Genomic DNA, 15,082 nt, shown 5'->3' on the forward strand with positions numbered 1-15,082 from the left:
GTAGGTTATTGACGTCCAACGCATTTTCTGTGTGTTAAGCAAACGTGCTGGTGTGGAGAAGATGTATCCTGCTGGACACTGGGACTGTAAAGAGAAATTCGGGTTTATTTATATCGAAATAGATGGTTAGTGATGTTAAATATACGCATCCCCAATCATATTACTTACACGTTGTTTAACAAACAAGCTGCTGACGGCAGCTGTACTCTCACTGCAAACCTCATTAAGGATTCAACCAAAACAGATTAACCTTTTGGGATCAGTGTAGATGATGACTCAGTGTTAACGACATAATGTTGCTCATTTCAAAACCTATCCTTTCAGCATTTTGCAGACTGGACAGTCCTTTTCCAATCCCTTGCATCATCCCCTGACTTTTACAGTCCTTATTCTAATATATATATATATCCTTATATTCTAATTCAGCTTTACTGCACTTGGTCCGTTGCCTTGTATGCTATGATGTTTCAGGTGCTCATCTAATATCTTCTTAAATGTTGTGCGTGTTTGTGCCTCTCCCACCCTTTCACACAGGGAGTTCCAAATTCGCACCACCCTCTGATGGAAATGTTTCCTCAAATCTCCTCTGAATCTCCGCATCGTTAGTTTAAATGCAATGTTGGCATTCATGTCGAGAGGGCCAGAATACAAAAGCAGGGTGCACTTATGAGGCTGTATAAGGCTGTGTTCAGGACCCATTTAGAGTATTGTGAGCAGTTTTGGACCCCATATATAAGGAAGGATGTGCTGACTTTGGAAAGTGTCCAGAGGACACTTAGTGTCTTTATTTTTCTTATTCTAATAAGGACAATAAGTGTCCTTATTCTTCTTAAAGATTCCTCATCTCGATTTATTTCACTTTTCCAAATTTTCTTTCTCCTTTCCTTCTCGATCCTTTCTTCGCAATTAATTTTATCTATTTGTTTCTCCCATTCGTATCAAATAAATGTTTCCTCCCCGTGTCCTAAATTTACCTCCACTCTTTGTATTCTTACCATTTGTCTGTCGGATTCCCAACAACCCTTATCTGCTCTACATCGTAACATAGCAAGTCGAAGCAGGAGTGGGCCAGGTGGCCCTCGAGCATGCTCCGCCATTCATTTTGATCATGCTTGATCACAAAATACAAGATTCTGATCCTGCCTTCTCCCCAGATCCCTTGATTCCTTTAGCCCCAAGAGCAATATCTAATTTCTTCTTCAAATCAAATGTTTTGGCCTCAACTATATTCTGTGGCAGTGAATTGCATACATTCACCCGCTCTGGGTGAAGAAACCTCTCCTAACTGGAGTCCTAAAGGTTTAACTCTTATCCTCAAGCTATGACCCCATGCTGTAGCCTCCCCTACTCAGGAAAATTCTTCCTGAAGCTATCCTGTCTATCCTGTTAGAATTTTATGAGATTCTATGAGATCCCCTCTCACTCTTCTAAACTCCAATGAATCTAAATCTAAACGACTTCGTCTGTCCTTATATTACAGACTTGTCATCCCAGGAATCAGCCTGCTAAATCTTCAGTGTACAGAAGGACATACTTCCTTAGACAAGGACGGCACCAATTCACAGATTACTCCATGTGCGGCCTTGCCAATGTTCCATAAAATTTGCAGTAAAACAATCCGATCCAAGCACTCAAATAATCTCGCTATCAAAAACAACATAACATTTGCCTTCTTTACTGCCTGTTGTGCCTGCGCGCTTATTTTCACCAGCTGATGCAAGAGGACTCCGAGGTCTCACTGAGCATCCACCTCTCTCAATTTAAACTCATTCAAATCATAATCTGCCTTTTTGTAATTGCTCCTGATGTGGATAACCTCACACTTATACACATTGTATACAATTGCCATCCATATAACCACACTCTCAGCCTGTCTAAATCACGTTGAAGCATCTCAGCTCCGCCCTGCTCGCTGCAATATAGTTGCGAAGACAGGTGCTGAAGATGCCTCTAATAACTAACGGAGGGATATAGACAGGTTAAATGAGCGGGTAAATACTTAGCAGTTGGAATTTAATGCAGGAACATGTGATGTTGTACACTTTGGTTTGAAGAATTGAGGTGTTGAATATTATTTAAATGGAGAAGCCTGCAGTTAACTGCAGCACTGAGAGATCTCGGTGCCTCATGAATTAATCACAAAAAGCTAGCATGTAAGGTCAACAGGTAACTGAATGCTGACCTTGATTTCACAGGGAATAGATCATGAAAATAGGCAAGTCTTCCGAAAACTATTCTTGACACTCGTTAGAGCACACCTCGAATACTGGTTCGGCTGCTGGCAGTGAATGAAATTAAGTGTTAACTAGAGCAAGGCCATAAAGAGAGCGATAAACACATGTTGGAATTGATATCACTGCTTCAGTCTCAGGATTATCCTGGGTTATTGAGTTGCCATAGAATCCCTGTAGTACAGAAGGAGGCCACTTTGCGCATCGAGTCTGTACCAATCACAATCCCACCCAATCCCTATTCCCGCAATAGCACACATTTACTCTACTAACCTCCTGACTTTCGGGTCAATTTAGCATGGCCAATCAACATAACCCGCACATCTTTGGACTGTGGGAGGAAACCGGAGCACCCGGAGGAAATCATATAGACACGGGGAGAATGTGCAAACTCCACACAGACAGTGACCCGAACCGGAATTTAACCTGTGACACTGGCGCTGTGAGGCAGCAGTGCTACCCATTGTGCCACCGTGCCGCCCCGCAAGGGCCATTCGGCAAATCGCGTCTGTGCTGGTAAACCTGAATATTCTAATGTCATTCTCCAGCACTTGTTCCACAGCCTTATACCTACTGATTTTGCAAGTGTACATCTAAATACTTCTGAAATGCTATAGGTTTCTCTGTCACGAATATACATTCCGGCAGTGAGTTCCAGACTCCCACCACACTTTTGGTTAAAGCGTTTTCCTATCATTCCCTCTAAACGTCCAGTCCCTTCCCTGAACTCTTTGCCCCCCAGTCACTTCTCGCTCCAAATTCGGATAAGTTTCTAACTCGGTATTCCATATATGCCGGTCATAATTTCAAATATCTCAATCATGTCTCCCTGTCTCCTCTCCTCGAAGATATATAACCGCAGTCTCTCCGATCTATTTCACAACTGAAAATCTTCAGCTCAACAGACCTGTGAAACTCCTCTTCAACGTTTCCAGTGCCTCCTAAAATGTGGATTCCAGACCTCTTTGCAATACTTAGCTGTTGCCTAACCAGCGTTTTGTACAGTTCCAGTTTCAAACTAGGTGTCTCGGCTAATAAATGTTCTACTACCTTAAGGGACGAGTGTGCATGCACAACAACGTCCCTCTGATCTTCGGCTCTTCACAGCATCGTGCGGCACATCATGCATAGCTTTCCCTTGTTTCTCCTGTCCATGTGCATCACATCACAATTATCTGGATTGAATAACATTTGGCACTCATCGATTTCTCTGACCTGCCCTTGAATACCCTGCTGTAATGTAAGGGCTATCCTCTTTACTGTTCACCATCTCACCAATTTTCATATCATCCAATAACTTGCTGATCAATCTTCCTCCATTCAAATTTAAATCATTTAAATCAGCCACAAACAGAAAAGGCCCTAACATCGACGATTGTGGAACGTCATGGGACAAAGGTTCTAATCAGAAAAAATCAAAGCACCCCTCGACCAGCACGCTCTGCTTCCTCCCACTCAGCCAATTCTGGATCCAATTTGTCAAATTTACTTGAAGGTACGTGTTCTTAACTTTGCTGTGTGTCTTCCATGTGGGACTTTGTCAAAAGCTTTGCTGAGGTTATCGCTCTTCCTGCCTTTAACAAAACTATACAGTCTCTTCTGGATGAATCCATAACTCTACAAATGTAGATTCATTCTGCCTCTCAGAATTCACTCCAATAATTTCCCTACCAGTGAGTTTCGACTGACTTTTTTATTGTGCCTGGGCAGCATCCATGTAGTTCAGTAAAAATGTTGGCCCAGTGAAGCTTGTTTTAAGCGGTACAGTGGGGCGGAACATTTTACTCTGTTAAACCTGACGTGAGTATGGAGGAAGAAACACGATCATGGGAACATTGGAGTAGTCAGGAGATGAAAATTACACAGATAACAATTTTTGAACTGGGCAAGCAGTATTTGTTTCTGAATGAATTCCCATTTTAATTAAATGGTTTTCTTCCGACAATAATCAGTCGTGAGAGTTCCGTTGAATGCAGTCAATTCTAATACTCCAAATTTTTTGATCAGATTTCATAAGTATAATCTGTGTTGACTCTCAGTTACATAAAACCATCGTATTAAATTGTTGTGCATTCATATCCAAACTTCAATGGAATCAATTTCTATCAATAAAGCCACCACTTCGCACGCTGCGCCAAATGCAAATTTTGATTATCTTTCTTAAATCTTGTTACACCTTCCACGCTTCGTGGAAAACATTCGGATCCTGTGAGGACTTTCCAGAAAACGGACTCTCGGAATGTATCCCTTGGTATGACTGAAAGATCGCTATATTAATCGCAAATTGTATTGTACACGATTGGACATAATACTGTCATGTGAGTGTACCTTTAAGAAAGTATTTCTTAAATCATGCAGCTTACAGCTTCATCTATGTCATGGGACTGGGGGGCGGGGGCTAAGCTACGCTGTAGCAGTCAGGTGATTGGGCTTTCAGTTTCATCTGTGGCTGTCAGGCGATGGTTTGTTTTGCTTTGGGCGTTTAGTTTCCTTTTGGGCAGTGTGTTTCTGAAAGCAGTTTAGCAGCAAGCTAAGAAACAGTCTCTCTCTCTCTGTTCTTCTCTTTGTTTAGTTCTGCCTTAAAGAAGCTATGTTTGGGGAAATAAATTCGACTACAATCTCTTCTGAGTTATTCACAAGGGAGATTCTGCATTTGACCCAGAAGGCAGGATTTCTGTGACAAGCGGGCATTAACCTGTGCCGTATTGCGTTTATTTGTTTGGGTTTTGTGTATTGGATGTTGGCTTTGGTTGGAATACATTAGAGATATTCCTTAAAAGTTATGCATTTTCGTGTTTGTTGTGGTTCGTGTTGGTAATTGTTAAAAGTTCTTGCTAATTGTCTTACTATACATGTCAACAATATTCTTAATTAAACTTTGTTGTTGATAAAAGCCCCCAGTGGGTCAGTTGAAGCACAACTGAAGTGAAACCTTTCATGCTCATCCCAGCCGAATTCAACTTAAAAAGTTACAGGTCAGGCGAGCTTCAAAGAGCACTTTGACATATCCAACCTGACTGCAACAATACTTAAAGAGCTGAATTACAAGTGATGTACAAGTACTTCCCTTTACGTTAGTGTTATTGTTCCCTAGATAGCTATCAACATTTTGTCCGAAACATCACTTTAATTTTGCACAATTCGGTTTATGTTCCGTATTTGCAGCCTGATGAACAAATGTATCACTCAGTCCTGTTGCATATTAAATAATATCTGAACTCTGCACACCCGTCTATGTACCCCCGGAGTGTGTTACTATCTTGGTCAATGATCCTCACATTTACATATAACTGATATTGGCGTCAATTAGCACTGACACGTAGTGGAGAGAGCTGCACAATTATTTCAGGATGAGTTGGAACTATTTGGAAATGCTTTGTGATAATGTTTTTTTTTTCTCTCCACGTTGTCACTTCATTTGGGTGGCCGACATTTCCAAGATTGAGTATCCATTATATCTACTTTCAAATGCCAAAACGAAAAATTGTTGCAACCATCATCAGGAATACTCCGCATCAAATCCTAATAGAGCATTACACTACGAAGGAAACATACAAACATAGAAAATATGCGCAGGAGTAGGCCATTCGGCCTGTCGAGTCTGCACCGCCATTCAATATGATCATGGTTGATCTGCACTTTCAACATCCCACTCCCACTTTCTCTCCTAACCCCTTTATCTCTTTAGCCACAGCTCCCTCTTGAGCATATCTAACGAACTGGCCCCAACAGTTTTTTGTGGTCGCGGCTTCCACACGTTCACAAATTTTTGAGTGAAGAATTTCTTCCTTATCTCAGCCCTGCATGGCTTAGCCTTCATTCTTCGACCGTGATCGATAGTTCTACACATCCCCAACATCGGGAACATTTTTTCGCTTGCAGCCTGTCCAGTGCCATCCGAGTTTTATAAGATTCCACGAGATACCCTCTCAGGCTTGTAAATTCCAGCCGGTGCAAGCCCAATCAATCCAATCTCTGTTCAGATGTCTTACTTCAGTAGTCGTGCGCTTGCTACAACCCCTGCCTTAAATATATGTGCGGTGAGGTGCGATGACTCACAGAAAACAAGCGGTGAGGGGGGAGTAATGACAATCATTGTGAAGGGCAGGAGATGGGAGGAAATGGGATGAGAGGAAAGAAAATGGGAGGAATGGATGTGGAAGGGAAGCGATTGAAGGGGAGGAAATTGAGGGAAGGAAAGTGAGTGGATGGTTGTAAATTGAAAGATTTCTGGTAGGGAAAGGAATGAATGATGAGTGGGGCATCAAGAGCCGATTGAAATCTGAGGTTGTTTATTCGAAAATCCTTCAGGAATATTTGTATTGTACTGTTCACTGATTAAAGATTTGCTTGTATTTTAAAAGGTTTTTTTTTTAATGGGTGATTTTTTAATTGTTAGACACACAATCATCATAATTGTTCTGACAGCTAGTTACCGTGACTTTAAATGCCTCCTCGTTATATACAAACAGCAAACTATTCGTGCCACGTGACAGCGAGTTGCGGAACAGGGAGAGAGTGCAGATAAATACGTGGCTGCAGGGATGGTGCAGGAGAGAGGGTTTCAGCTACATGGATCATTGGAACACATTCTGGGGAAGGTAAGACCTGTACGAACAGGACGGGTTGCACCTGAACCAGAGGGGCACCAATATCCTGGGAGGGAAATTTGCTACGGCTCTTCGGGGGGCGGGTTTAAACAAATTTGTCAGGGGGATGGGAAAAGGAGCTGTCGTCCAGAAGTCAGTGTTGAGTGGAGTGAGGTACTGAGGAACATATCAAGGTCGCAGGAGTGTACCAGCAGAAAAGAACGTGGGTTGAAGTGTGTCTACTTCAATGCAAGGAGCATCCGAAATAACGTAGGTGAACTTGGAGCGTGGATTGGTACTTGGGATGACGATGTTCTGATCATTATGGAGACATGGGGAGAACAGGGACAGGAATGGTCGTTGGACGTTCCGGGGTATAGATGTTTCAGGAAGAGTAGGGAAGGTGGTAAAAGAGGTGGTGGAGTAGCATTGTTAATCAAGGATAGTTTAACGGCTGCAGAAAGGCAGGTCGAAGGGGATCTACCTACTGAGGTAATATCGGCGGAAGTTAGAAATAGGAAAGGAGCGTTCACGTTGTTAGGAGTTGCCTATCGGCCCCCAAATAGTCATAGAGATGTGGAGGAAGAAATTGCAAAGTAGATTATGGATAGGTGTGAACGTCACAGGGTAGTTGTCATGGGTGACTTTAACTTTCCAAATATTAATTGGAACCTTTATAGGTCGAATAGTTCGGATGGGGCAGTTTTTTACAGTGTGTGCAGGTGGGTTTCCTGATACAATATGTGGATCGGCCGACAAGAGGTGGGGCCACATTGTAATTGATACTGGGAAATGAACCGGGTCAAGTGTTAGATTTGGTTGTGGGAGAGGACTTTGGAGATAGCGACCACAATTCGGTGTCTTTCGTTATTGCACTGGAGAAGGATAGGGCCCTGCGGCAGAGCAAGGTTTATAATTGGGGGAGGGGTAATTATGCTGCGATGTAGCAAGAATTAGGGAGCATAAGATGGGAACAGAAACTGTCAGGGAAAGGCACAAATGAAAAGTGGGGCTTGTTCAAGGAACAAATACTGCGTGTCCTTGATAGGTATGTCCCTGACAGGCAGGGAGGAAACGGCCGATTGAGGGAACCATGGTTCACAAAAGAGGTTCAAATGTTTTGTCAAGACGAAGAAGGAAGTGTATGTACGGATGAGAAAACAAGGTTCAGTTGGGTCCATTGAGGGTTACAGGTTAGCAAGGAATGAGCTGAAAATAGGGCTTAGGAGAGTTAGGAGGGGGCATGAGAAGTCCTTGGCGGGTCGGATGAATGAAAACCCCAAGACTTTTTACTCTTATGTGAGGAATAAAAGAACGCCCAGGGTGAGGTTAGGGCCGGTAAGGAACAGTCGTGGGAACTTGTGCATGGAGTCAGAAGAGATAGGAGAGGCGATGAATGAATACTTTTCTTCAGCGTTCACCAAGGAGAGGGGCCATGTTTTTGAGGATGAGAGTGTGATACAGGCTGACAGGCTGGAGGAGGCAGATGTTCTGAGGGAAGATGTATTCACAATTTTGAAAAACCTGAAGGTCGATAAGTACCCTTGCCCAGATGAGATATATCCTAGGATTCTTTGGGAGGCAGGGGATGAGATTGCAGAGCCGTTGGCTTTGATCTTTGGGTCCTCTCTGTCCACGGGGATAGTGCCAGAGAACTGGAGAGTGGCGAATGTTGTACCTCTGTTCAAGAAAGGAAATAGGAATGACCCTGGTAAGGATTGGCCGGTTAGTCTTACTTTGGTGGTCGTTAAGTTACTGGAAAATGTCCTGAGGGATAGGATTTACGAACATTTAGAAAGATACAGCTTAATCCGGGATAGTCAACACGGATTCGTGAAGGGTAAGTCTTGCCTCACAAATTTGATTGAATTTTTTGAGGAGGTAACTAAGTGTGTCGATGAAGGTAGAGCAGTTAATGTCATATACATGGATTTTAATAAGGCGTTTGATAAGGTCCCCCATGGTCGGCTCATGACGAAAGTAAGGAAGTGTGGGATAGAGGGAAATTTGGCCGATTGGATAAGTAACTGGCTATCTCATAGAAGACAGAGGGTGGTGGTCGATGGAATTTTTTCAGACTGGAGACCAGTTACCAGCGGTGTAACACAAGGATCACTGCTGGGCCCTCTGCTATTTGTGATTTATATAAATGAATTGGAGGAGGGGGCTGAAGGGTGGATCAGTAAATTTGCGGATGACACCAAGATTGGTGGAGTAGTGGATGAGGTGGAGGGCTGTTGTAGGCTCCAAAGAGACATTGACAGGATGCGGAGCTGCGCCAAAAAATGGCAGATAGAGTTTAACCCTAATAAGTGCGAGGTGATTCATTTTGGTAGGACTAATTTTAATGCGGATTACAGGGTCAAATGTAGGATTCTGAGGAATGTGGAGGAACAGAGAGATCTTGGGGTTCATATCCACAGATCTCTGAAGGTTGCAACTCAAGTGGATAGAGCCATGAAAAAGGCCTATAGTGTGTTAGCGTTTATTAACAGGGGGGTTGAGTATAAGAGCCCTGGGGTTATGCTGCAACTGTACAGGACCTTGGTGAGACCACATTTGGAATATCGTGTGCAGTTCTGGTCACCTCACTATAAGAAGGATGTGGAAGCATTGGAAAGAATGCAAAGGAGATTTATCAGGGTGCTGCCTGGTTTGGAGGGTAGGTCTTATGAGGAAAGGGTGAGGGAGCTAGGGCTTTTCTCTTTAGAGCGGAGGAGGTTGAGAGGCGACTTAATAGAGGTTTCTAAATGATGACGGGGATAGATAGAGTGGATGTTCAGAGACTATTTCCTCGTTTGGATGTCGCTGTTACCAGGGGGCATGACTATAAGGTTGGTGGTGGAAGATATAGGAGGGATGTACGAGGTAGGTTCTTTACTCAGAGAGTTGTTGAGGTGTGGAATGGACTGCCTGCTGTGCTAGTGGAGTCGGACACTTTAGGAACTTTCAAGCGGTTATTGGATAGGCACATGGAACACACGAGAATGATGGGGAGTGGGATAGCTTGATCTTGGTTTCGGAAAAAGTACGGCACAACATCGTGGGCCGAAGGGCCTGTACTGTGCTGTACTGTTCTATGTTCTATATGTTCTATTGTGGCAGCTGATTCATGCTTCTCTTTTGCATTTGTGTAGTCTGGCATTTGCCAGCTGCCACGTCATAAATGACTCCATTGTTTGTTTTGCGAATTGGACCCAATTTCAATGTTAATCACGCTGTGCGTCACAAATGATGATTATTTAGATTGATAACTGTTACAATAGATGTGATGGTCAATAAAAATGTTGAAATAGTTGCCGTTAATTGGGAGATTATAAATCATTCCGAGGCAAATCTTTGTATATAGTTGTCAAAATGCACCTGTATGAACCGAAACACTGATATTTCATTTGTCTTTTGTAATTATTCTTTGTTACATGCATCGATAAATGCAATTTCGATGTTGACAACGGAGATTTAAAAAAATAATACCACAATAACTGTGGAAAATTGAATACACATCATTTCTCCATCACGAACTGTCGTATGGGAAGTTTCAATGTCCACTGTGAATGTTAGTGATTGAGTGAGTGACTAGATGCATGTTAGTGAACAGTTGACAGGGTGAATCGATGAGTGGATGAATGAATTATTGGTCAGGGTGGCAGCTTGAGAGGTGGGTCAGATCAGTGAGTCGGCTGGGTGAGGAAAGTGACGAGGATATGTTTGTTGTGTGAGCTGCGTTGGGCGTGAGGTGGTAAATGGGTAGGGTAGCCTGTGAGTGACATGGCAGTTGGGTCTGATTGGAATGATACCTGCAACATAGAAATAATTTTGTGATGGTTGGAGGTCAATCATCTCAGTTTCAGGGCATCACTGCAAATGCTCCTCAGGGTAAAGCGCAAGACCCAACCATCTTCAGCTGCTTCAGCAATAACCTTCCTTCTTAATGTCGAAAGGGTGGTTAATTGTCGAAACATATTCAGTAACATTCGCAACTCCACAGACACAGAAGCAGTTCTTGCCAAATTTACTAATTTGCAGACAGCATTCATGCTTGTGATGTTAAACGACAAGCAGCATTCTCACCACATAAATGCTAGGCATTGACCATCAGGAACAAGAGAGACACTACCAGCCACCTATTTGCATGCAGTAGCATTAACGATACTGTCTTCACAAGGATCTATAACCAAGGTGTTTCCCAGATTCAGCACTCATCACCCCAGCTTGGCGGGTAGGTGCTGGAACGGCAGAGTCATCAGCAGCAGAAGTAGTGCAGTGATGAGATTAAAGAAAGATTCATTCCTGGCCCACAGGTATTGAATGTTGTAACTGTTATGTCTCGCTGCCAACCGTTCAGCAATCAGCAAACTGATCTTTCTGTTTTTGTACTTCAGTAGCAAGCAGGGAAAAAACAGTGCATTTCTCTTTAAATCATTGCCAAATAAGTTCCACCAGCAGGAAAAATAACATGTAGTTGCAAGCGATTAAAAATAGAAAACTGATATCCTATTGCGTTTTCTGGAATGATCAATCACTGATATAAAAATTGAGCTGATTCTTTCCACTCTGCCTCGTGACCCGCACTAAGTACAGTTCTGCAATTCTACAGGAGCAGAGACTCTCAGTGAAACAAGGCCAGTTGTGTCAGGTGTTCCACTCCCATTAGTGGTCCACAGTCCGCTCGACTCTATAATAACAGATAAACCCACGGATATATTTTACAAGGAGGCTCAGCAGCATTCTGACCTGATTCAAATGGAGAAACTGTTTGCACAAAAATATTAACCAAATGCTGCGTATAATCAGTACAATATTGAACTGCAATTGATAAAAGATAATGGGTTATAAATTTGCAGCAACTTGTATTGGGCTTGATATCCAATACCCATCCAAATATGACCACAGATTATTGTTCCCATCAGCATTACAAATACTGCAGGCGTCAAATATTAGGATGAAATGTTTAGCTTCGATTCGTAATGACTGCACAGGGAAATTAATGTGTTTGTAGTAACAAGCAGTCATAGTAATATAAGCAGGCTTATACAAAAGCAGATCAATATTCAATTGTGTGTGAACAATGTAGGTATCAGTTAACCGTAAAAATGCTGATGGAAAATTAAACATTGTGCTTTCTTCAACTGGAAATGATAGTTCAAAAGGAGGAGAAACTTATTTGAGGCAAAGCAGAATGCATAACCCAATGCGCACTTCCGATATAATCAAATAATTATTTAGTTGACTATCGAAACACGATAAATATTAACACTATTTAATATGCAAAATGAAATTAAAGATATTCTTGCTTGTTCGCCCACTGTGATTGACAGGGCTCTCAACCATGTGTGACCAATCTCCGGTGGGACTGCTCTCATTCCCTTCCCTCCCTCCAAGAACGAGAAGAGGGTCCCGTTGTCCGCACTTTTCACCCCACCGGCCTCCCCATTCAAAGGATCGTCCTCCGCGATTTCCGCCAACTCCAGCATGATACCACCACGAAACTCATCTGCCCCTCACTCCCTCTGTTCGCATTCCACAGGGATCTTTCCCTCCGGGACACCCTGGTCGACTCCTTCATCACAATTAGAACCTCAACCACCTCCCCCGGCACCTTCCCATGCAATGGAAGAAAGTGCAACAATGCCGATTGTTTACTTAATTCTGGCAATCTGCCTGTATCCTCTCAAATCCTTCTGCTATCCACACAGTTTCCCACATTGCATCCATTTACTGCGTTCTCCCAGATCCGGTTGCTATGCTCCGTCTTTATTAATTTGCAGCAATTACCATTCTCCTGCGAATCCTGCCTGCATCATCACTCTCTGCAATATTTCACCAATCTGTGCATGTCCTCCGAATTACATACAAACATAGAGACGAGAAGTAGGAGTAGGCCATTCGGCCCTTCGAGCCTGTTCTTCCATTAATTTTGTTCATGGCTGATCCTCGAATTCAATACTCTGATCCCCTCCTCCCCACCGCCCCCCCCCTCCCCCTCCCCCCGCCCCCCCCCCCCCCCCCGCGCCTTATCCCTTGATCCCTTTAGCCCCAAGAGTTATCACAAATTTCTTCTTGGAATCAGACAACGTTTTGGCCTCAACTACATTGTGTGTACGTGAATTCCACACATTCACCACCCTCTTCACCTCATTTCTTAAAAGTTTACCTCTTATCCTCACACGATGACCCCTCGTTCATGATTCTCTCAGTATTGCAAATATTCTTTCTGAATCTACCCTCTTTAACCCTGTTAGATTCTTATAAGTCTCTATGAGATCCCCTCTCACTCTTCTAAACTCAAGTGAATATAATCCTAACTGACTTAGTCTCTGCTCATATGGCAGGCCTGCCATCCCAGGGATCAGACTGGTAAACTTTTGCTGTGCTCTCTCTATAGCAAGGACTTATTTCCTCAGATGAAGTCGCAAAACTGCTCACAATATTCCAGGTGTGGCCTCACTAATGTTCTATACAATTGCAGCAAAACATCCCCATCCCTTACACTCGAATCCTCTCGCTCTGAAGGCCAACATACTATTTGCTTTCTTTCCTGTCTGCTGGACCTGGGCGCTTACTTTCAGCGACTGATGCACGAGGACTCCAAGGTGTTGTTGTGTATCTATCTCTCACAATTTACAGCCATTTAAATACTGCCATTTCACCAGTATATATGCATCCCCGAATTCTGCTGCTTTCCACACAGACTGCTACATTATAGCAATTCTCTGTGTCCTTCAATTTCCCACCGAGAGCCTTGCCGCTTGAAAGCAATCTCTAAGTGTTCACAGAAATCCTGCCTATATGCTCAACGTTTGCAATACTTTCAATTCTGTCTGCTTCCAGCCAAATCCCTCTGCTATACTTACTGTTACTACATTTCCGCAATCTGTCTGTGCCCTCCAAATCCTACTGACATCGTCACTGCTTAGTACCTTCTCCAATCTGTCTGTCTTCTCCAGAATCTGACCTATATCGTCTTTGTTTCTACAATGTCACCAATCTGCCTGTTTGCTCCCAAATCCGACAAATCCTACAAACAATTGATTGTTGCAGTTCACTAATCATTCTGAATCCTCCAAATCCTGTACTTAGCCTCACTGTTTATTGCATTTCCCCATCTACCTGTGTCCTCAGAATTTTTCCTGTTGTCCTTAATATTTGTTACATCAAACGATACTGACGGTGCCCTCTCGAATCCTATCTTCTCACTCTTTACAACATTTCGCCATTCTGTGTGCGTCCTGCAAATTCCTGTTGTTATCCAAACTGTGATTAACTTTCTTCCAGCTGTGGAACATGTCAGGGCCCGAACAAAGATTTCGCTTTACTCCTGGCATTGTGCCAAAATGTCCAGCTGCTTATGTTGTTGAGAAACAAGGACACAGCACTTTCAACACTGACTGTCAACCTCCGTCATTCCAGAGAGAACAAACCAAGTTCCTCCAACCTCTCCTCGTAGATAATGCCCTCCATACTCACAGCTCCCTCGGCAATGCGGGGCTGCACCAGCACCACGAAGAAAAATAGCAAAATGTGTGTTTTCCTCAGTCTCCGCTCAGCTTCTCAGAGTCACAATGAGACGACTGGGACATTGAAGCTCTTCATATAATTGCACAGAGTTTCATGCAGTTAATAAGCACACATAAACACACCGAGGATTGGCTCAAACATGGATACGTTTATTTGGACTTTGTAAAGATAATGTTTACTAACTGAGACGAAATTAAAGAAGAATCAAAAACTATATGTGTGTCCCGCGCCTGTTTTTCATTAATCCACAAGAGAGTGATCTGATGCAATGATTGATCCAGTGATAGTTTAGAATAATTGTTCACAGCTTTAAAGTAAGATTCTTTTGCGGGAAAGTGGCACAGTCGGTCCATCGTATGCCTGTTGAATCTTTGTTTGCTATGCCTACTTATATTCATGTACCCTTTCCGTAGTCCCTTTGATTTTTTTGGTGGAATTCCCATTAGGAAAGTTATTATTAAATCTCTCACTTGATCCTTGCAGGCCACAGGACCAACCAGGTTGACCAATGTCCAAAATCTAACGTAAGCCAGCAGACTGGCCACGATTCATCCAATAAGGGCATTACGTTGCTTTTTCGCCAAAACAATGGTATTTTCATCGTCAGTATTACTGTGAACACATTTCCATTGAGGATTGTGTCTATTGACTTTTAATTCCACCAACCACGGTGCATTTTAACTCACATCCTGGGACCATGAACCTAGATGTCTGGATTGCTAATACACTGATATTCCCAAAACA

The sequence above is a fragment of the Mustelus asterias genome (assembly GCF_964213995.1).
Source record: "Mustelus asterias chromosome 26 unlocalized genomic scaffold, sMusAst1.hap1.1 SUPER_26_unloc_3, whole genome shotgun sequence".
NCBI lineage: Eukaryota > Metazoa > Chordata > Chondrichthyes > Carcharhiniformes > Triakidae > Mustelus > Mustelus asterias.